The sequence below is a fragment of the Ooceraea biroi genome, chromosome 14 (assembly GCF_003672135.1).
Source record: "Ooceraea biroi isolate clonal line C1 chromosome 14, Obir_v5.4, whole genome shotgun sequence".
Classification (NCBI taxonomy): Eukaryota; Metazoa; Arthropoda; class Insecta; order Hymenoptera; family Formicidae; genus Ooceraea; species Ooceraea biroi.
In genome coordinates, this window is record NC_039519.1 from 2338323 (window position 1) to 2361494 (window position 23172).

Below are 23172 nucleotides of genomic sequence, written 5' to 3' on the forward strand. Positions count from 1 at the left end.
TTTATTATCGTAAAGCTGTAAACGTTCATTCAAAATAATTTGTGTATCGCGATTGTAGGATTTATAGTATAATTAAATGAACTATATATAATCCCGACGCACGCGAGTAATATCTAACTAACGTAATTTGCGTCACGCGACCATTCTACAGTTAAATCATTTTGCCCATCTGATTCATAAGGTGCCAGTTTTACAAGGTTACTTTCAAAATGAAGGACTTTAGATGGATGAAATTAATCTTGTTGTTGATACATACTTGTTGATTTAACAAATTCGTCGACTTGATAAATATGAATTAAATTTAGTAGAATTGATCGATGTAAAGGAAATAAAATTGTCAAGTATGAAAAAATGTCGAGACAACAAGAAAATGATTGTGCTATAAAAATAATGAAGGATAAAGGAAAAGAGAATTGTAATTACATTGGCGTAATTAGTTTGGCGTGTCAGGATCTCTTTCAAAGCTGGAAGAATGACTATAATGTACTAAAAGTAAGTGGCGGAGAGGAGAGGATATTTTGAAGATGACAGAAACCATTATCCCCCAGATAAAGGAGACAAAGTTTCATTGATAAAGTTGAGCAACTCCTTAAACAGTAAACACAAACCTCGATACATAGGATACACGAGTATGTTTAACGTCGAGAGGGATATCAGAATCGAGCGACAGTCTCTTAAAGGACACTTTTAGCATGGCGCGCGTTATTGTCGAATCTTTGGGACACTATATGCGAATTGACGTATGTACATCAAAAACGTGGTATGCCGAGTCGGCGCGTATCGCAGCGACACAATAAGTACGTCTGGGCAGTTGTTTACGAGAATGCGGGAACCGTGTAACGGCGTAGACCGCGTAAGGCAACGGTTGGGTTGCTCGGCCCGAAACACCCCCGGAACACCCCCCCTGATGGCTATAAAACTTCCGGAAAACCATGCGCGCCTGTCCGCCCGCTGTCACATACGCTCTTTCCCGCTTACCGGGAGTTACGAGGCTGTAATTTCAGAGGGAGGGCGCCTCTTTCACCCTTCTCGCTTTATCTCCTTCTCCCTTATACCTTTTCCCCCTTCCCTCCGGCAGATTCGCCGTCGCCGACCCCTTTGTGCTCGACCGTAATCCCTCTACCGCTCTGCTGTGCACTGGCGTGCAGGTCTGGTCGTCTCCTGTCCCACGATGGAAACACCGTCGGCGACAAAGTTGAAGTTACGAGCGCGGTGAACTCACAAAAGCTTTTTACAAAACTGTTAGCCGGTTCCGGTATGAGGCGGGGACACGAATGATTTGCGGTCGCGAGGGCTCGTATCCGAACGTCTCGCGCCTCGTGTATCCGTTATCCTCCAAAGGATAATATCTCGTGATCCCGGTGCCGTTGTCTCGATAGCTCCAATAGGAATGCATCGAAAAAGCAGCATATCCCAGAAGGAGAAAACCCATTTTGTCCTCGCATTTTCATACATTTCATTAACGAAGGATATTCAACACGCCGAATCAAAGGTGGAAAACAGAAAGAGTATTATATACAGGGTGTTAAATTTCAAACGTAACAGGTGGAATATCTCGTAAACAATGCATTTTAGAAAAAAATGTTTCCTACAAAAGTTATAGGGTTTCGGAGGGAACATAACATAGTAATATTCATATAACCTTGGGCGGCGCCTCCAAGGTCAAGTGGAGGTGAGAATGAATTTTTTTAATGAAAATCCATATTTTTTATTATTACATCTTTTTCTACCAATTAATTTGAACAACTTTTGTCTAAAGCATTTTTTTATTTACCTAATATTTTTTAAGATATTCAAGAAAAACTTGATAACTCTTTCAACATTCAGTTTACGATATTGAAGATTAAATAACGGAACGAAAGGACTCAGAAAAGAAAAAATAAAATAATTAACGAAGCAAATAAGAAATAGACTTTATTAATAAATCTTCATTCAAAAATAAAAGAAGTTTTGCAACAAGAATTTTTAGAAAAAGTAACGAAGTCAACCAAATTCTTTCATTTTTTAATGAAGATTTATTAATAAAGTCTATTTCTTATTTGCTTCGTTAATTATTTTATTTTTTCTTTTCTGAGTCCTTTCGTTCCGTTATTTAATCTTCAATATCGTAAACTGAATGTTGAAAGAGTTATCAAGTTTTTCTTGAATATCTTAAAAAATATTAGGTAAATAAAAAAATGCTTTAGACAAAAGTTGTTCAAATTAATTGGTAGAAAAAGATGTAATAATAAAAAATATGGATTTTCATTAAAAAAATTCATTCTCACCTCCACTTGACCTTGGAGGCGCCGCCCAAGGTTATATGAATATTACTATGTTATGTTCCCTCCGAAACCCTATAACTTTTGTAGGAAACATTTTTTTCTAAAATGCATTGTTTACGAGATATTCCACCTGTTACGTTTGAAATTTAACACCCTGTATATTAGGGCCGGTATTCATAGTCGAATCTTATATTTAAGACCGTCTTAAGTTTATCTGAAGATGCTGTATGGATCATTTCATTGGCTATGGAGTATCTGAAGATACACTTAAGACAGTCTTAAATATAAGATTCGACTATGAATACCGGCCTAGGTGTTCCGGTTAGTTCTGATCAGTGACATCTATTGTAAATAATTAGAAGCTAATGGTTAGTACTAATATCGATAGATGTCATGTCGATAGTTTTTACATTTCTGTATAACGTATGACAGTTTTCCCTCCATCTTTATTCAGTTATTCATTGTTTTTACGTGTCACAAGATGGAACGTTCTAAAGTGCATTTTCGACATTCGCTGCTTTTCATGTTTGATTTAAAAAAATCAGCTGCTGAAGCTCATCAAATGCTTATAGAAGCTTATGTTGATGAGGCTCCATCGTATCCCAACTGCAGATTTTGGTTTCAACGTTTTAAAAATGGCGATTTTGATGTAAATGACAAGGAACGCTCAGATCAGCCAAAAAAGTTCGAAGACGCCGAATTGCAGGCATTATTAGATGAAAACCCGACTCAATCACTCAACGAACTTGCAAGGGCATTACATGTTGGTAAATCAACCATTTCGGACCATTTACATGCGATGAGAAAGATCCAAAAGCAAGGAAAATGGGTGCCACATGAATCGTCGGAAGGTGCCATTGCAAATCGCTTGAACATCGCGATTTCTTTGCTTGCTAGGCAGCGTAAAAAGAGTTTTTTGTTTCGTATTGTGACGGGGGATGAAAAATGGATATATTTTGATAATCCCAAGCGCAAAAAAACATGGGTGAACCCTGGACAACCGTCCACTTCAACGCCAAAGCGCAATATCCATGGCCACAAGGTTATGTTCTGTATCTGGTGGGACCAGGAGGGCGTGGTCTACTACGAACTACTGAGACCGAACGAAACCGTTACTGCGGACCGCTACAAATAACAATTACTCAATTTGGACGAGAATTTGCACCGGAAGAGGCCTGCAAAAGCTAGCAAACGCCGAAAAGATCCTTTTGCACGATAACGCTCGGCCTCATGTTGCTTTGACAGTCAAACACTGCTAGACCTCCAATGGGAAATCCTTCCGCACCCCGTGTACTCTCCAGACCTGGCCCCATCCGATTACCACCTTTTCCGATCAATGCAACACGCATTAGCAGACACGCACTTCCGTAATTTTGAAGAAGTGCAAAAATGGGTCGACGAATGGATTGCCTCAAAAGACCGTTTGTTTTTTCGGCGCGGCATCGGCATGCTGCCCGAAAGATGGGAAAAGCTCATAACTAATGATGGAAAATACTTTGATTGAGGTATCTATTCATTTTCTATATTAAATAAAGGCCTTTTTGAGCAAAAACTTGATCAGAACTAACCGGAATACCTAATATATATACCTAACATGTAAAATGTATTTATCATGCAATATAATATCTGCCATTACTAAAGCTTTTCCCCACGTGTGTGATTTCTAAGGAGAGGAGAGCGGGAGGGAGGATATTATCATTACGTGTCATTACCCATTGCAGATTTCCATGAAACACAAAGTATGCATTGTACTTTTGTATGCATGTACCTTTTTGAGATGCATCATGTCCCTTCTCCCAGCTGTAGGCGGCTGGAGAACGCGTGATAGCGCGTTTTCGTTTTTAGTCTCGTAACAAAATTGCCAGCGTCGTGGTATTTGAACTACGCGAAAAGACAAGACGCGCGTGTAAATGGCGCAACCTGCGGCGAAATGGTCAGAAAGACACACCTGCGCGCCGATGAAACGCCGTCGTAGCGGGAAATTCGCGGTGGACATCCGGAAACGAGGCTTGTCCAAACAGAATGTCCTCGGCTACAAAGGCGACGCGACGCATGCAGTTTGTATATAATGACTCGGGACGTGGGGCGCGAACAGCTGCCTGTCACTGTAAGGAGAAGAAAAGACCGAGGAGCGTGCACGACATGTCACACGGATGAATGCGGCGCTACTGTGGATAGGCAGAAGTCCCTGACGAATAGAGTTAATGTCGAAAGTGTCAACATGAAATATTTGAGTGCCGAATGCGACGGATAGGCGTGACCGTATTCGAGGGGGGATGCGAGAGTATCTTTGTACGCCGTTTATACATAAAGAGGCATTGTGTACCCCTAGTCTGAAATTTATTGGAGCGGTTTCGCAATTGCGTCCGAGTCACCTCGACTATACTGGCACGTAAGGGACTTTGAGTCGACGGAGTGTGCCATTGTCGCTCACGAACATCGCGATTTAAAAGTTACCTGTGAGGTTTACTGCCCCCCACGATTCATCGAAACAACACGAGAGCGTATCACTGGGAATCTAGGACGAGATACTATGATGGGACTTGTATGCTGTTTTATGATTTTTCAGGATTTATCGTCACGAAATTAACGTGATTTTGTCCGTCAATTTTGTCATTGATACGCCGATGACAAAAATGTCTACCTCTGCGTAGCATGCCTCTGTACTCGCGTCGTGTCTCACGTTTCAACAACGTACTTATACGTTAGGCAAACGAATAGTTGGCGTCTCTTGATGGATCCTGGATTTTACATCCCCGCGTAAGCGAGGCGGGGACAGAAATTCTGGAGGTCCCGAAAACGATAAAATTGAGCGTCGTTACATCGACTAAAAGGACATTTGCCTACAACGTACGTGCCTACAACCAATCGGGGATCTTTCCGAAAGTGTCAAACGGTTAAAGTTGTTTCTGCAAACAGACCGTACAGTAGCACACCGACATTTCGACTGACATGAGCATCATGACGTCAGCCGAGTAGGGACCAACCGCAATCGCGAAGAGCGGGACCGTCCACAAACATGAGCTGTACGGACGGTGTTTGCACAGTCGGTTAACATCGAGTGCTACTGTATGCATAGGCTTGTCGTTGCCATCGCGGTCGACGTGCGCGTCGAACGGCGTAAATAAAGTAGCCGCGGGCGCTAAGTTCGCTAAGTGTCCTCCCAATCTGTATACGCTCCCCATTAACGTTTTCGGTGAGAGAGAGTAGGGAACCCTACCCTGATCGCTCCAAGACGGTGTGCTACGAAAAAAATACCAACTCAAGTTGATAGAAGCTTCTGGTCCTAAACAAGCAGTACCGTTCCGCCTTCGTCCTCGCTCGAAATCGCCACCGAGTATTCCCGCGCTTAGTTGCCCATTAGGAAATGTAGACTAATGATTTTTTTCGCTGTAGAGACGAATCCTCAGAACGAACGAAAACTCGGAAAGAGGAAACGAGAACAATGAATAACAGTGTTGTGGTGAATCGCACATAAAGAGGAAACATCACTGCTCGGGTATCACGGAGTATTTGTTGTCAAACATGTCGTGTGGTACGAGTATTACCGCGAGTCAATCCTCGGTTCTCGCTCAAGGAGATTATCTACCTCGTGTACTCGAGGATTCTTCCGAGACGAAACTCCGCGGCTACAATGTAACCGGAGAAGATCGTCCCCGACGTATGGTTATGCATATAATTTGTAGACCCGTGTGCAATTATCTACACGGGACGACACTTATCTACAATGTATGTCGGCATAAATTGCCCATTCAGCATGGTAATTACGCACGGCGCATTTTGTCTCGATGTACTCTGATGACACGACCGAGGATGACTCGTGCAGACCGGTTATCCACTGTACCTTTTTCGAGCGAAATGAAAGGATTAACGTTCGTGATTCAGCAGATTTATTTTTGCATGTGCATTTTCAAATTACAGGCCTCTGTCAAGAGGTCTCGACCACATATCAACGTCTGATCACAGATTACTGTCGTTGTCGTCATCATCATCAATGGCAAAGATTTATAAGCTTGTAGCTTTACTCAATCAAGATGCGAGATGAAAATTTATAATTCTTTAGAAATTATTTTGTATTTAAATAGCGAGATTTTGCGAGCCCTGACACGTATGACGCGTCTATAAACTTGGCAGCGGACATCACCCGTATTTATTGCGCAACTCGGTCATTTGGCTAATCCTGGCGAGACATTCCACCACGAAACGGCCGCAGTCATTAAGCGCGTAATATTGTTCTTCGGACAGCCAGGCAAAAGATGCCTTTCAGAGTTTCAGACAGCGCCATTACCACCACTGTGACGTGACACCCCTCTGATTCCTCCTTTCCCCTGTCTCATCCCATCCTCTTTAAGCTATATTCTCGCCACCAACGGTAAATCTGTGGGCTGTCAGGGGCGAAAGGTGCGACATATCTTATCGTAAACGTCTCATAACGGCGTTGCGGCAGTAACGATGCGTGACACACGACGACGTAAAGCCGTGGCCCTCGTCAGAAGGCTCTCCCGGCTCGTAAACCTCGGCTAGCTCACCCCTTCGTTGAAGCATCGACGTTAGCAACGATCAGGATCGTCGTACGCCGCCATCGTCCAAAGACTGTCTTTCTTTCTTTCATTTCCAGTCCGTTCGACTGTCTCAGTTTTATCATTTATTATTCTCTCTCTTTCTCTCTCCCTCCCCCCTTGCAGAGTTTGGTAGATCTTCTGATAAGATTTCATATACCGTATCACTCGCGCGCTACATGTGTGACATTAAAAATGTGTGACCCATCGAAGAGAAGCGAGCCCGTTTTTCTCACAATACTGTGTGTACAAACGTTTAAGCAATTCATCATGGCATATTACGCATTTTAATTTCTTCTCATACACCATTGTAAGCAATATTTATCGCACGTAATGGTAACAATAATTATTCATACTCGAGCTACATTACATTTATAAATCCACATGCATACATTCAATTATAAATCCATATAATTCCATGTATCGTGCTTGCATCGCGCTTGCATCGTGCTTGCACCGCGCTTGCACTGCGCGACAGAGAAATAATAAAAAAGCGTGTAACGTGCTACAAATAGAACCGTGTCCGATGTACGAGGCACCAAACGCTTATAACACGACACTGACGGACCGCGAGGGGTTGCATGGTCGAGGGATTGCAGGCGTTTGCGGGTTATGTGATGAAGTGGAAGTAGACAGGGTAGGGGGTCAAGTTGGGCGTAGCATAGCGTAGGCTAGAGGGTCTCCGCGAGTACGAGAGGAGGGACCATCTCATTTATGACGTCATGAGCCCTTCGGTACAGCCCGACGCTGTCACAATCATGCCGCGACCATAAAGTAAACATCCGACATCAAAGAGCCGCCCGGGCTAACGGCGTTTCCTGTCTCGATTCTGCCCCACCCTTCTCTCCTCGCCATCGTGTCCATGTCTCCCTTTGGGGCGCGTAATGCGCTCACACTCGTGGGATCCCCGCAATCTGTACGGTGGTGGTGGTGAGTGTTGTATCGTCATTGTCGAAAAGTCTTCGGGTGTATTTCATTTAATGGGATGATGGATGATTAAAAGATGTTCCTTCAATGATTCATCATTTATATCAGTCTGTTTTGTGTGATCGAGCGATAGAACATTTTCTCATACGACGTGTTTACCACTTTACTTTACTTTACGTGATTGATAAATCAGATTTGTTCCATTTACGCGATATTTCTCGCCGACATACCGCAACGTTATTGTCTCGGTTTTTCAATTTTTCAGTTACGAAGCTACCGACGTCGGAAATTCGTTGGCGGTTGATTATCGGGATCGTGACGAGAGTGCCGGCCAGGATGGTGCCCCGGCGCCGCTAGGAGGTAAATTAGACAGCCCTTTGTAACCTTCGGCGTTCGTCGAAAATAATGGTCGGGTCCTATATATACTCAAGGGGCCCGCTGTATCCATTTATTAAGGCGCGGGATGACGGGCGGTTTGAAAATCATCCGCGGCAATTAGACACGGCGAGCTCGAATGTTTGCATGGCGGTGCTTTAGTGGAGTTATTCTTCTCAAATTATTGGTCCAACGTCCAACGTCTGATCACCTTTAGCCGTCGGTATCATTACCAAGAGAGAAGAGAGAAGAATTGAGAAGAGACTGCTTTTCTGGACTTGATGTAAACTGCAGCTCTGCCGCTATTTTGAGAGATAGTGAATAAATAATAATTCCACAATGCAATCAACATTAAAAGTTATCCATTATAGGAAGCGTGATAGCAATTTCAGTATAACAAATTCCCAGAGAGAAAGTCAATGTGTATGTACAACGATACAAAGTATGAAAGAGTGGTTAAGCGAATTTCTTCAAGTATCAATTATGCAGCGTGCTTCCGGTAATGAGATGTGATACGATCGCTCGCCACTGGTCAGATTTTTCACAAAAACAAGTCAGATTTATAAGTCTTTTTCATAGAAGGCTTAATTCTTGAGAAAGAAGTTTGAAGATTTACCGAGTGTCCTTGACCAAGGACCGGTTTTCTATGTCCTCCCACAGACAGTATTCTGTACCAGTATTGCTACTTGGCTTCTCATTTGCAAACATAGGTAATATCAATGGAGAGACTCGTGCTTATTATGCTATGATTCAACAGACACAGTCGCGTATACAAACAGGAGAGGTACCATTTTCAACGATATCTCTGTCGAATGAATTGAATGAACGAATGAATGGAACTCGAAGAACATAACCGTTTATTGCATTAAAATCCTCCCATTAATGCTAATTCGATATTTACAAACTCAAAGCCGAGAAATTCTATAGGAAGATACGACTCAGCCAAGAGCACGTGTACTCGGCAAAATGTATCTTAAAAATCAACTTTTTCGAAAAAAACAAAGATCTCTGTATAAAAAAAATTATTCTAGAAATTTGATTCAATTTTTAACGAAAAATTAGCCTTTTCGCAGCTATGTTGTTATTACTGTCGTACTTTACTTGCAAGATTAGATATCCAGGTGCATGACAAGCGGAAACAACAAATTTTTGTTTAATATACTGTTACAATAAGATGGTCACGTGATGCGTTTCCTTCTGTTTGTAGTCGGGACTAATGAATGTTTAAAGCCCCCCCCGAACCGAGTGTTGAATTATTAATATCGGCTAAACGCCGGCTTCGGCAACCTACTAATCATGCAAATGCTAATTTCAACCGCGATACCGTACAGTTTTTTGTCATTATGGAATGTTTGTCTGTTATAAGATGACATTGCACATTTGAGCACGTATCATTGTGAACATGCATCGCATTACAACTCAGTATTCATTACGAACAATGTGTTCACATTATTACAAAGCGCGATCATCAGTCGATGTAATTTATCGTTTTTAGACGCATGAGCAAACTGTGCCGTTTTTCAATGCCAACAAACGAACGTATGTTGCGCTTCTTCTGAAAATTTGCCACAAAAATTAATTATTACGTTCATTAGTCTAGCAATTATTGTGCGGCAGCCGAAAATACTCTTGAGATTTGCTAGGTTTAACGATCATTATGCGCAAACGCGTCTAGAGTTTAACGACTGAGTCGTGAAAGATGGTGAAAGCGTTCCGCTGGATAATTTCTGTCTCTAAAATGAAGTATCCCTTGGCACCGGTGCCATCTGCTCGGCCACTTTTGAGCGTCGCCACATTGCTGAAGTACAGTCTTGAGAATGTTTAATTTTCATGTCTCGTGTAGAGAGGAGTTTGATGTCTATATACGTGCATATTTCACATAAATCAACGAATAATAAATGCAGTAATATTCGAATATCAGATTTACGAAAAAAAGAAATACTTTGATATCGTTTCGATTGCCAAGAGCAATCGAAAAAGTACGTTCTTTCTTTGATGCGTAAACGTGGAAATAATTAGAAATTTCTAAAAACGTTTCTTTCTTCATCTCTCCTTCTCTCTTCCTCTTTCTCCTGAACGACGATAAAATTTGGACAGACGGTAAACCCGGCATACTACGCGCGTACGTAACTGTAGTTTTCCTCTTTTGTCCCCATCCAATCCCTTTGCGCTCGCGCGAGCGCACGCACACGTGTTGTGACTCGGGAATGATAACCGATGATTTATCCGTGACAGGCTGCAGGTACCGCGGATGGATTATCGTTCTGATTGCAAAGTATGAAATAATTAGGGAGCGGGACCGCCGGCCATCCATCATCGGGCAACGATGGCCGCTTGTCAGGCGCCGTTCATTTATCATACTCGCTCAGCCGTCTCCCTCTTCCTATTCCCATCGCATCGCCGATGTTCCATTGTTCGTATATCGGACGTAACCGTCCGTTACTGCTAATTACCTCCTGCTCCCGCGAAAGATTACGCGGTCAAGGTATCGGACGTATTAACGGACGGGTGTTATACGCGTGCACCGACGTGTTTCTGGCCGTCCCGTCGGTCGAACAACGACTCCATTAGGTACGTGCTCACTCGGCCAGAGATTCCGGGATAACCGGCGGATAGGTAAATCGTCGCTCCGCGGTCGATTTATCGCGCATTTCTCATCAGCCGCCACGGTTCTTGCCGATCATCGGTCGGCAAGAAGCGATGCATTCGAAAAAAAGTATCGTGTAACATCGACATCAGAAATGGAGCGATAATGATGCCATGTGTGATGTTACCAGATTGGAGAGGAACGATGTTCTTGGGGTTTAATTGAATCGAGCCCCAGCATACCTGTGCCATACGCATTTTGGTTTCCCCTGGAAGGGAAATGTCTCTCTAAAGTATATTTACTGTCTGATACAAACCCCTCTATTTTTCCATTGTCGTCGGGTGACAGCTTGTCTAAACACTCTAAGCATTGGACTTTCCTCTGAACATGAGGTTGCACAGGTTCCCGTTTCCCTCGTCGTTCTTTGTGCGTAGCCGACACGGACGTTTCGTTTTGCGTACAATGAGACCAGAAACCACGTCATAAATTGGGCCTGGAGGACATATCTCAACACGCTCGAAGGCACCGCCTTACCAAGGATCGTAAAAGTCGAGAGAATTGGTTTCTACCTGCTCCTTAGTTCCGACATCTGATTCTGAGAGCTCGTGTTGCGAGACGTGTCGAAGGTCGTTGTAATCTCTCCAGATTACTGTCCTCCACCTTTGATCAGGATCAGCAATGCAACGCTTACGAGGTGTAACGTTATGTTATATTTGCGTGTCGGAAGCACGCTTCTTGGTTGATGAAATTTCTTTCACACTGGATTAAGAACGAAAACATGTGCCAATAAAAAGCAGATTGCAATAACTATAATTCGTTTGTGTGAAAATTTAAATTATTTTGTTCAACGAATTTTTGGAATCTACGTACGACTCAACGTAGGATTCGACCTGCGTTTCATCTCTTGAGCCACAATCAAACCTCTTTTGCTGCGGTGAAGAGTTTCCGAAACAAGACACTTGCGATGTCTTATATAGGACTATATGCGTATCATAATTATAACATGACTATATAAATTTATCGGTTTGTCTTGTCCATTTTATATTTGGACCAATTTCTCTGTTTCTGTCTTTCTTTTGTTCATCTAGTACATCAAGATTACATAATATAAAACAGTAAACATCAACCATTTTATTCTAAATCTGTATCGTTTCTTCTGACTTGATCTTACAATTAATCGTATTATTCAATATCACAGCGAAAATTGTGATGGAATGATATTTCGACAAATAAAATTGACAATTTTTGCATCTTGAACATTTTTCGTATTTCTATTGTGCGTTACCGACACCCATCGCAGCGTACAAAAGAAATGGCAAACCTTTGAGAAAATTGTGCCAGGTGAAGTTTTCTTCCGCAGATGCACGATTACTTGCGGTCAAGCTCAATACGGCGGTGTCTTTCCACTCTCGATTTATAGTTTTATACTCGCAGCGGGGAGGAGAAGAAGAAGAGATACCTAATAGATAAGATTTACGCGGCACGCCCGTCTCAATTGCGGAACAAATTTATCTTCTCTGCGGTCAGCAGCCTCCCCATCGTTTCCTAGCCTCAATCTTGGTTCTGCTGTTCCTGAAATATTGGCTCACCCCCGGACTCGAAAGTTACTTGACAAACGAATCGATGTACGATCGAAGGGAAAGAGAAGAAGAGGGACGGTCCCTACGGGGTTAGCAGGCCTGTAAACCTTCCTGCGCCCCAACGTACAACACAAAACACACATACGCTCTTTCTTTCGATCTTGGCACATCAGTCTCTTTAATCGCGCCCGCGCCCGGCAGTCATTGGAAATCCTTCGGCGTGTAATCGGCGTTTTTATTCAATTTAACGCAGCCGGTCTGACCCCTGACGTGGCTGCGTTCGCGCTCGCACGTATTTCGTAATCGATCATGCCTCGTGATGTTGCGACTCACGTAATTAAGAAAAACAAATTAATAAGAGATATTAATCGGCATTATAAATAACGCGTGTGATTTACGATCGACGAAAGTACAATTCATCGCATGTTATCAATGTTTTGAGAATATCGTCATTCAGGAACATGAAACATTTTCCTTCTTCCTTCTCCCTCTCCCTCTCCCTCTCGCTCTCTCCCTCTCTCTCTCTCGCTCCCTCCTCTCTCCCCCCTCTCGCTCTCTCTCCCCCCTCTCTCCCCCTCCCCCTCTCTCTCTCGCTCGCATTCTCTTTATCCTTCTTATGCGATGAAACGGTGGCTGGCGGTTAGCGCTTGTAAATTGTGCTCTGGACGTGCAATTAGCGCGACAACATCAGCCTCTGCCAGCAAGAGCACCGGAGGAGTGCCGTAAAGAGCTCGAAAAACTCCCAACAAAAAAGCACTCTTATATTTCAACGCGCGAATTGCGCGTTCTCGCCATGCGTCGAAACTAATCGCAAGGTGCCGGTGATCGGTGTCACATTCTCAGAAAGTTGTATCATTTCTCGTTGCACCCATGTCGCGTTAATATTTATCACGTAAGATTTATATTCATTTGTTTGCTCTCCCTTTTTGCTCCTGTTGCTGATCCCAGAGAGATTACGCATTCCGAAGAATCTAAAATAATCTAGCCGAGTTATCATCATGCTTCGCAAAATTGTCCTTACTTATGTTCTGTCCAACGCGACGTAAAGAAGTCAAACGTCATTATGCGAGACTCGATGTCGAATCGATTTGCGACAAGTTTTATTCGTAGATGAAATGATTTTAACACAATTGCCAGCTGTTTAAAGAAGCTGCATTACTTGCATTAGTCTTGGTTCAGTTTTTCTTGATTTGGATCCGTGAGATAAACGGTGATATCGACGTACGTGATTGGAAACTCTCTGAAGTTACATGAATAATTACGTGGATATATTCTTTATAGGGGAAGGATGTACAAGGCATGGTATATACGACCGAGAAACGTCAAGCATTCTCGATCGTTATCTCTTCCGCGTGAGCACATTTCATGCATCATGACATATCATGTAGCGCGCTTTGCGTTCAAAGTAAAACAAGTTTAAGAGGACTGTCCTCATCGACGAAACTACGAGATACATCAAAGAGATGTACGAGGAATGCTGCAGGTATGCGATCCTGAACAGGAAGATACATGTTAATCGTACACATTTATAATAATTGTATATGATATACGTGTATACACGTTTCGAACGTATTACATCGATAGCAGTGCGACTCGAATCAGCGAAATCCTTAATCGACCAATTTAATGCAAGATTCCATTAATTACAACTTTGCATATATCGACAATGTCGTTTCTCCGATATGGAGCACGCGTCGCATATCGTGCATAAAGAATCGTTTTGCTTTCGTCCTTGATTTCATTTCTCAATATCGAACTCGGCAAAATAAATTCGTCTTAACATTGGCAAGGCGAAGCTCTTTAAATAATATAGTGAAATATCTGATAGACAGAAATATATCGCGCCAATGAATACTGCATTATTTTATTACACAGATTTTCATCTTTATTCTTTTCACATACATTTTTAAGACAGAAAATTTTAAACTCTTACGATAATTACTGACTCATGTATTTATTGTCACGTGTTGAGGAAATCGTGTGAAATCGAAATGTATTGTGGATAAAAAAGCTCTATAAAAACATATCTTTGCTATTTATGTAGTCATGATAGCCACGATATCATACATCATATCTCATGGAGTATAAACATGTTACAAAGTAGTGCGCGTGTACATTATCGAAGAACGATGCATTTGAAAGTATGTTAATGCCTGCAGCTGTTATAATATGCATACACACGTTAAACGCACGAGTTATACGCGCTTACATAAATTTAATATTTTACTGTCCAATGTAACAAAAGCCTTAGTACACGCAGTAATGGATTTCATAGCGACGTGTTGTAAAACTCGCTAGAAACTCATAGATAAGATGTTTAGCGGAGAGAAAAAAACATGGACGGATATTTGGTAAAAAAAAGAAAAAAAAGAGAAAAAAGTGGAAAGGGATTTCGGAGAAGGAAAAGATCTTTATTGCACAAAAGAAGGCAGATGGTCGTAAAACGGTAAAAAGTGGCGTAAAGCTGCTTTTAAAAGCAAACCGTTACCGTAAACTTGACAACTGGACTCTGTCTTTGGCATTTATACGTATCTTGACTGGCTTCAACCACAAATCAATTCGCTAATTTCCATTAAGATGAAAGATAAAAAAGTGTGAGATCTAGAAAAACAGATTCATCGAAAGACCATCGAAAGACTAGCACGCGCTCGAGTTTCGCACCGAGGACATACGGCGCGCCGCGCCGTAACGATACGGCGATAGATACACGATAGCAGCGATACATCGAGCGCAAGTTATATTACAGCTACATTTCAAGTGGCATCTCCAAGTTACAAAGCTGACGGGGGATTACGAAGAACGCGTACGTAAACGTATATACGAGATCCAGTCGTGACGCGCGAAAGAGAGCGGCAGTCTGTCGGACTGGTAACGTCTACCACACATCGGATTTGAAATCCGCGCTCGCGGACGGGTGTGGTGGATATACACCAAGATACACCAAGCAGGTTCACCTACATTCCGCGAGTCCAAGTAGATAATTCGCGATAAGACGAGTGCGCGACAAGCGAGTTGTGTGCGTGCATCGCGCAATTCTGCGTGTGTATGCGCGCGCACGTGTAAGAGCGTGTAGGAGCGTGTGGGAGCGAGTAGAACGCAGGGCTGCGTGCCTGCCGGTAATCACGCGCCGGGATAAAGTTATTCCGGGGCATAAATAACCGACATGTCTGGAATAAGGCATTAATTTGTGTTATTTATCGGCCATTACGCGGCAAAGAAACATTCGCATGGGAAATAATGTATCATTCTCAACACGCGTCCGTGGCGAACCCGGACGGGGAATCGTGGATGATTCGGAATACCAACGAACCCCGACGAGCAGGATGTACCGAGCGAAGAAAGCGCCGTCGAACACACGATTACGTAACTTGGCGTTGAGGAAGTGACTGATTTCTTCGAGAGTAGAACGACGTTGCTGATCTTCCGAGCAATGAATTTTTCGGTTCTCATATCGCGCGTACATTTCCCGTGCTCATCCTCTGCCCTCGTATCGAGACACAAGACGACGAGGCCTTAATTGTTTTCCGATACTGCAAACAACGAGCGCTTCCTAAAGAAGGTGACGATAATTGTGATCACCGGGGACTAAACGGACTGGGGGAGTGATATCTCGAGTTCGTAATAGCCAACGCTATTGCCAAGATGGCAAACCGCGCAATGCAACTCTTTGAATAACAGTTTCAGGAATTTTAAACGGCCATTTAAGCGGCACGTGTAAGAAAGTATTCGTACATGCATCGCGTATATTACGCGTAATTAGTTGTGCGGCAAATGGCGGCCGTTTCTTTGAAAAACCGGAATACCATACCGTTACGTCCACTCAAATAACTCGATCGATTACAATCAGCCGCGTGTTTTTCATTTAATTAAGAAATATCATCGCCGCGCGAGATATCGTCGAGCTCGTTATCGCTTATTGACTAGTTTTACGGTGTGCGCAACGATAAAGGAGGGCGGAGGGAGGACTTTCTTGAATATCATTGTGTTGCAACACGTAATGTCGTAATTTCTGAAATTTTTTCACAAATTATGATCGTGGAAAAAGTGAGTTTCCGTTAGCAACGCAGTTCATAAGCAATAAAGTACGAATAATTAATGTTTTGCTACATTCCGTGTGCTAACTGCAAAAGAACTAGGTGTTTTTACATCACAATGATGTATTCATGTTAAACTAGATGTCAGATTATTTTTTCATGGTACACCACATCAATTTACGCGATAATTATTAGCTGGTAATTCGAGTCTACGAGACATCTAGGCGAGACGCGTTATATGTCTTCCGGCATGAATATTCATTTCTCAGATATAAATATTCAACATGTTATAATTGATCTGGAACCTAACCAGTGCCGTGCGACGTCGTCATGTACCCCCTAAAATGTCATGTCGTGTAAATTGGCCATTAATTTCACACCCACACTCCCGACTGAATGAAACGTCAAGAACGTGTGCTCGCCTTTGTGTGAGAGACGTTGTTTGAAATTAAAACGATTCGAAATTCTACAATCGCACAGTTGATGAGAGATAACTTTAGATGGCGGTAAATACATACGTTGCTGGTCGCGGTTCACTGTCGATAAAGGCATTATCTTCCATTATCTCGTTGCATTCGTCACGTACCACGTTCTAATCATTTGTATCGAATCTCGGGATTGCGTGTAAAATTATTGTTTTAAAATCGCCGTGTTGTGTATAAATACGATAACGAATATGAAAGAGAAAGTCCACGACGTGGAAATGTAGTCGAGTAATGAAATATATCGAGAAATAGGGGAAGAGAGAAAGCGACTGTGCCGAGAATAAAATTCTCTAGAAACATGATTAACATGACTTTATTTATTTTAATGATACCAAGGATAGGAAGAAGGAAAGTTTCCGCGTAAAAAAACTACACGTACCTAATTGTTAATTGTTTGATTATGAAATCGCTTCCTTCACCAACGGAAATTAGCAGAAAACTTGAAACGGTGAAGAAGCAGTTTCAGAAAAGCAGTAAAGGGAAAGCCCAGGTCCAGACCAAGTTGAAATCATTATCCACGGCTTTGTGGTCGTGTGGATAATTGTGGATAATTGTGGCTAATTATCTCTCGTGATCTGAGAAAGGAGAAAAAATTGGTATCGCGCCTAACGCGCGTGGGGAGAGACGATAAGTTGAATGCCGCTAACGGATATTAACACGAATGGTGCTGGAACATGCACATTTGTTGCACATCCCTGGTGCATCCGTCCCTGGTTCGAAGAATCTCTCGTGGAAGGGGTCATCCCCGGTGAATTATGGACTCGACAGGGCAGCGCGGCCGCCGCAACATTAATTGGGTCTATCGCCCAAACGAACACATGTCGGATTACTCGTCCCACTCCGCCGGTACATATACATACGTCAGGCGAAGCAGCACCATCGTGCCAAGAAACCGAAGAGATGGCTGAAGAAGCAGAAGAAAGAGAAGAAGGAGGAGGAGGAGAAGAAGAAGCGGAGAGTGCGTCGGAGGAGAGAGATGCGACGAGAAAAAGAAAGGGAGCGGGGATCGAGACAAGTCTGTTCTTTCATTAATCAGCGATTAAGCCTCTGGCCTCGGCCTTTATGAATTATTATGATACCACATCTCACGACATCGCCATCAGTCACGAGCCGTCGTGTATCTCGGTAACTATCTCCGGGGCCGCCTGGCAGACGTGTTTACATTTATCACCGTCATCTTTTCAGCATGCTTGATTTATCTTCCGCGCATTATCATCTGGCACTTTGACATTTTGTTTGAATGGATAAGAGTGGCTAATGTCGCTCTCTCGAGTCCCCGGAGGGACCGGTGCTGGGCGGTGCGCAAACGTGGATTAAGAATTGTAGATTGCGAATACGTGAAGCATCGTATTTCGTTGCGATATCGCGTTATTTCCTCGCGTCTCTGTCGATAAATAATGCATCATGCCAAAGATAACGGCGAGTATTATCGGACCCATCTTGTCCCGTATTAACATGTCGAAAATGTACGGGTCTACTTAAGAAGCATTGAAATGTATTTGTATAAATGTATTTTTTGTTCACAGCACCTCCGCATATGTTTGAATAGCTTTTAGAATGTAACGCTCGCTTTATTCGATGTTGGGAAACGCATTTTTCTAACGTTATTCGGAGTCACTGGCAGAACTAACCGCAGAGGAAAAGAAGAGAGAGAGAGAGAGAGATGGATGACGAATCAGAGGTATAATAACAAATAGTCAACGAACAAACGATAACCAACTATCCATATTTCCACATAATACGCATTCGTAAATGTCGTAAATCGTACATCGTAAATCGTTAGAAATATTAACGAGAAATACGGCGCTTGAAATTCGATAGTAACATTTTCAATGGAGCAAATGTGGACTGATTAGTCATCCATACCCAGAAACGACGTGCTCCTCATCCATCATTATCCACCCAACAGTCACTCCATTAATCAAGTACGGTGACATCTTGACACGTTCGGTTATTGATGCTTTTTCTTACCGCGGTTAATACCGGTTTTGAATTGATAACGTCACTCGGACTAACGCGATACGCCGATATCGATCGGCCATCCTGATATCTACTATAATTACTTCGTGCGTTACAGGATCTCGGAGAAAAATATCCCGTGTAGTATATAAAAAAAGCAACGGGAAGAAGAGCAATAGCGCTGAGTTAACAGCTAATTGAGTGAGGCCTCGCGAAGCATTTAAAAGGCTGAAAGTGATTAACGACTTATAATGACGTCCAGGCTTTTTATAATTAGCATATTAGAGAGCATATTCATCCGTTTTTTTTCCTTGACCTTAATTACCTTTCGGACGACATGCCGCGGGTAAACAACTGTTAAACTGAATAAATCTGTTGGAACTTTTTCGAAATAACATCGCGCGATGCAACCGGTAACGTATTAATTGATTAATTCGGTTCACGTATCGCGTAAAATCTGTTTAACGATCTTTAGCGATCGTTTCCATCTTAATTAACGTGCTTGTAACAGTCGTAACGTTTGAATAAAGTATGCGATGTATAGCGCTTAATCCGAGCGGTGCAGTTCAACGTTCGATTTCAAGCAATTTTCATTGGTTTACTCCAGTTATACGGGAGCCTTCATTCACGTTCAACGACACCATCGAGAACATTGTATCACTCTCACACTTAAAATCGAATTAAATACTCGAGTTACCGATATCGACGATATCCAGCGGTGGAGCATTCGCTCAGGGAAACGCGCCACGCCGTGCGATAGGTCCGGCTACGATACTTTCACGCGCGGCACACACCCGGCCTTAATTGAATTTATGTACCATTTTATTTCACGTTTCAGATTTTCGTGCCAATCCCCGATAAATCTGTCGGCATTAATAATCATAAGTGTAAGTTACGGCCGGACCAATGGCCCAATAAAAGCTACGGTGAAGCTAATGCTGAAAGAGAGGTAAAGAGAAGAGGGCGCGGGGAGAACTGAATAGGGATAAAAGGATAGAAGGGGGGGGGAGGAGGAAAAGAGAGCGAGAAAGAGATAGCAAACGAGCGAACGTGAGGATTAATGCTAATCAAGGATAAATTATAATCATACTAACGTTTTCGTACCGAATGGCGGATGCTCGGGCGCATAGGGGAAAGGGGATGCTTTAATTTATTGGACGGCCGAAAAGACATTGCGCGTAAGCGCATAACTTGTGTTTATCAGAATCCGGCCATTTACTCTTGAAACATATTACCGGTTTAACTGCCAACCGGATAGCTATTTTATTTTAGGGATGTTTATCGTGCGCCGGTGCGCGCGGAATATACGGTATACTTATGTTTAAAATGTGTGTATTGCGACACTAAGCGACGATGCAAGTAACATACATCGCACTAGCATGTAACATTTAATTGCGTGATAATATTATATCGTACGATGCCACGTGACAAAAAATTATATCATCTCTATTATGTATAAGCATCTCCAAGAAAACCGGCTAGTGTTTATGATGCAACGCCAATATAATCCTTTCTCACGAGAAGCCAGCAAAAAATTTAACATTTCTTAGAATTTTATATCATTTTGCTTTTTGCAGACATGTTGCACGAGACACGAAATACTCAGTTGTTTCAAATGTAGACAGAAAAATTAAATGTATACACGTATTTTATATTAGAGATTCTTTTTCACCAAATTTGAGAATACAGTCTATATCATAATTCGAGATGACACGATTGTTCAAAGTCCGTGACTTTGCCGTTGCTATTAGCTCTTCAGAAGGTTACGGGGAAAGATGTATTCTCGTGGGATATTTCGCTCGGCGATATACCCGTAAAATTGAATAAACTAAGCAATTCGATATCCATCATCTCGCTTCAAAGTCACTTGTGAGCTTGGATCAATGGCTTTCAGTGTGCGAAAATAAGTTCAAAAGACGAGGAATGTCAAGTGCAATATGGAGAGATGTACAAATATTATATATCAGAAATTAAAACGAAATTAAAAATTGAACTCATGGGTAACATTAAAAAAGTTCGTTACGTAAATTCGTTATAATAAATAAAAACGAGTCTTCAATTCAAGTAAGTACATCAAAATGGATTAATAACAATGCAACAGGAAACAGGAAATAAAATAGCAAATGTGTAATAAAAAAGCATCATTCTTTATGTAAACTGTTGTTAAAACCTGATTGATGAACTTATACGTTAAAAATGAAAATTGAAACATTAAAAAAAAATTGCGTATTGCACATCCATCTGTTTCTAGTTGAGCCTCAATTAATTATGCAACAATGACGAATGCTTCGAATCGATTATCTCCGCGTGAGTTATTTACATGCATCGTATTATTTTTAACCTTTGCTAAGTCGCATGAATTTATCGTTACGTAAACTGTCAGTCGCTAATAAGAATATCGATGAGCAGTGTGATTTCCGAGTATCGCGATGATAACTACAATGTCGAAGCGAATGATTAAAAACACAATTAAGGTGATGCTGTTAACAGATAAAACAAGTATAAAACTCATTGACTACAAGAAGAGTGATTTATCGCACGTACGCGTTTTAGTCAATAGATTTCCTTTTAACGCCTCACGTACACGTACAAACCGACACAGCTGCTGACTTTCGTTTCCCCACCTTTCGCGCGATACGCACATATACCTTTCACAACGATAATTCACTATTGCGGCAGGTGTTTTGGGTGATTATAGGATAGCGTGCGAGCCGAACCGAGCGCCGATTAAGATGTGTAAATAAAATATGCGACACGGTAATTTCGTATTGTGTGTGTGTGTGTGTGTGTGTGTGTGTGTATGCCCGATTATACAATATATTCGTTCGACGTGTCAAAGGAGAAGCAGCCTTTCGCGCGAGACACATTACGAAAGGGAGAAAAAAGAAAAAAAGGTCAGAAACAGGCAAGATGTGTCTGACTTTTTTCGGGAGGGAACACTTATCATGGCACAGCGTCGTGTACAAGAGTGCATACGAGACTTGTGCCGAGAAGCCGGAGCACAAAGGGGTCCGGGGGGTTGCGCAAAGCAGCGCTTATTTACTCGGGCCGCGAGTTGATGTATGGCCCGCTGCTGGACGTTGTCGGTGCCTTTCATTCGGCCGCCTCTCGCAGAGACAAGAGATAACCTCGCGTCTGATCAACGACTCTCCGCTACTCTCTAAAGGCCCCAAGCTACATGATCCAAGTGCGGGGTCGGCATGAATCTCGGGCCATTCACGGCCTGCAGGCGCGGACGGTTACATGGGTTACGAAGTGTTGTTCGCAACGCCCTTATATCGCTCAAATAAAGAGATTATCTCCTCTCTCGGATAAAGGATATCTCTGCGCGCGTTACCTGAGGAATCACTCTTGTGGTCTCGCGAAAACTTTGCGCCACGTGAATGCAAGCGCAATATGCGGAATGACGGTCACGTGTCTACAGCGAAAAAATTCTCTGGAATTCCCAAGAGAAGAGAAGAGTTTAATAGGGGAGACCAGGGACAAACGTAACATTTTGCTTATTTGTGTTGATATCTTCGATTTGCTTGTTTATTTATAAACTTTTTCTATCTTATAAAATTAATGCATTCTTTACTTATTATTTGGTATGGATAAAACTTATGCACATTATACAATTACGTGGAAAAATCGAATTTTATAAAAATCGAGATTTGTTACGATTGTCCCTACCCCTAGGGCTGGTTGTAACAGGGCTGAAGGTTGATTTTAACAAGATAAAATAAAATTAAAACAAACATATAATCAATGTAGTGAAACGTTTTATTCCTTATAAACTTTTTTCAAATAATTCTGGACATGTTTAATTATTTTAAACATAAATAATGAAACATAAAATTATAAAAACAAAATTATACGAACATAAAATTATTCAATCATAAAATAAACGAAATTATACAAACATATAATAAACAAAAATGTTTAATATCACGAGGAACTTCTCTTTTATAACACAACATAAACTATTCCTATAAATTAAGGTTATGCAATTATTTATACCTGAAGAAAATTAACTAAAAAAGTGAAAAATCATAAATTTCTGGAATTGATATTCATATAGGTAAACAAAAAAAGATAACAAAAAATAAAAAAGGTATGGAATACTTCGATATCTGTTACAAAATTGAAAAAAGTCACTCATTGTCAGAAAGACAATTATGGCAAACATAACTGAATTTATTGTTAGTGCTAAACCTCTATTTGTTTTTCTCTTTCGTATATTCGGCATTCTAAAATAATAATAAGAACGTTTTTGTAAGAGAAATATATATAAATGAATAGAAATCAACACCAATAACAATTATTGTTTTCGGGACATAAGTAACAAACTGTTACTTTCGTCCCGACTTAGATTTTTGCCACAATTGATCAAATATTTAATGTTATAAAATAAACTAACCTC

The 23172-nt window shown here is 41.8% G+C and overlaps 1 long non-coding RNA gene across 1 annotated transcript; it reads left to right on the forward strand.

Moving 5' to 3' along the window:
- The first annotated feature begins 15458 nt into the window (after positions 1–15458).
- Positions 15459–22855, forward strand: LOC113563399. The gene is made up of 2 exons (XR_003407447.1): positions 15459–18492; positions 19609–22855. It is a non-coding gene; the product is annotated as an uncharacterized LOC113563399 (long non-coding RNA).
- The last annotated feature ends 317 nt before the right edge of the window (positions 22856–23172 follow it).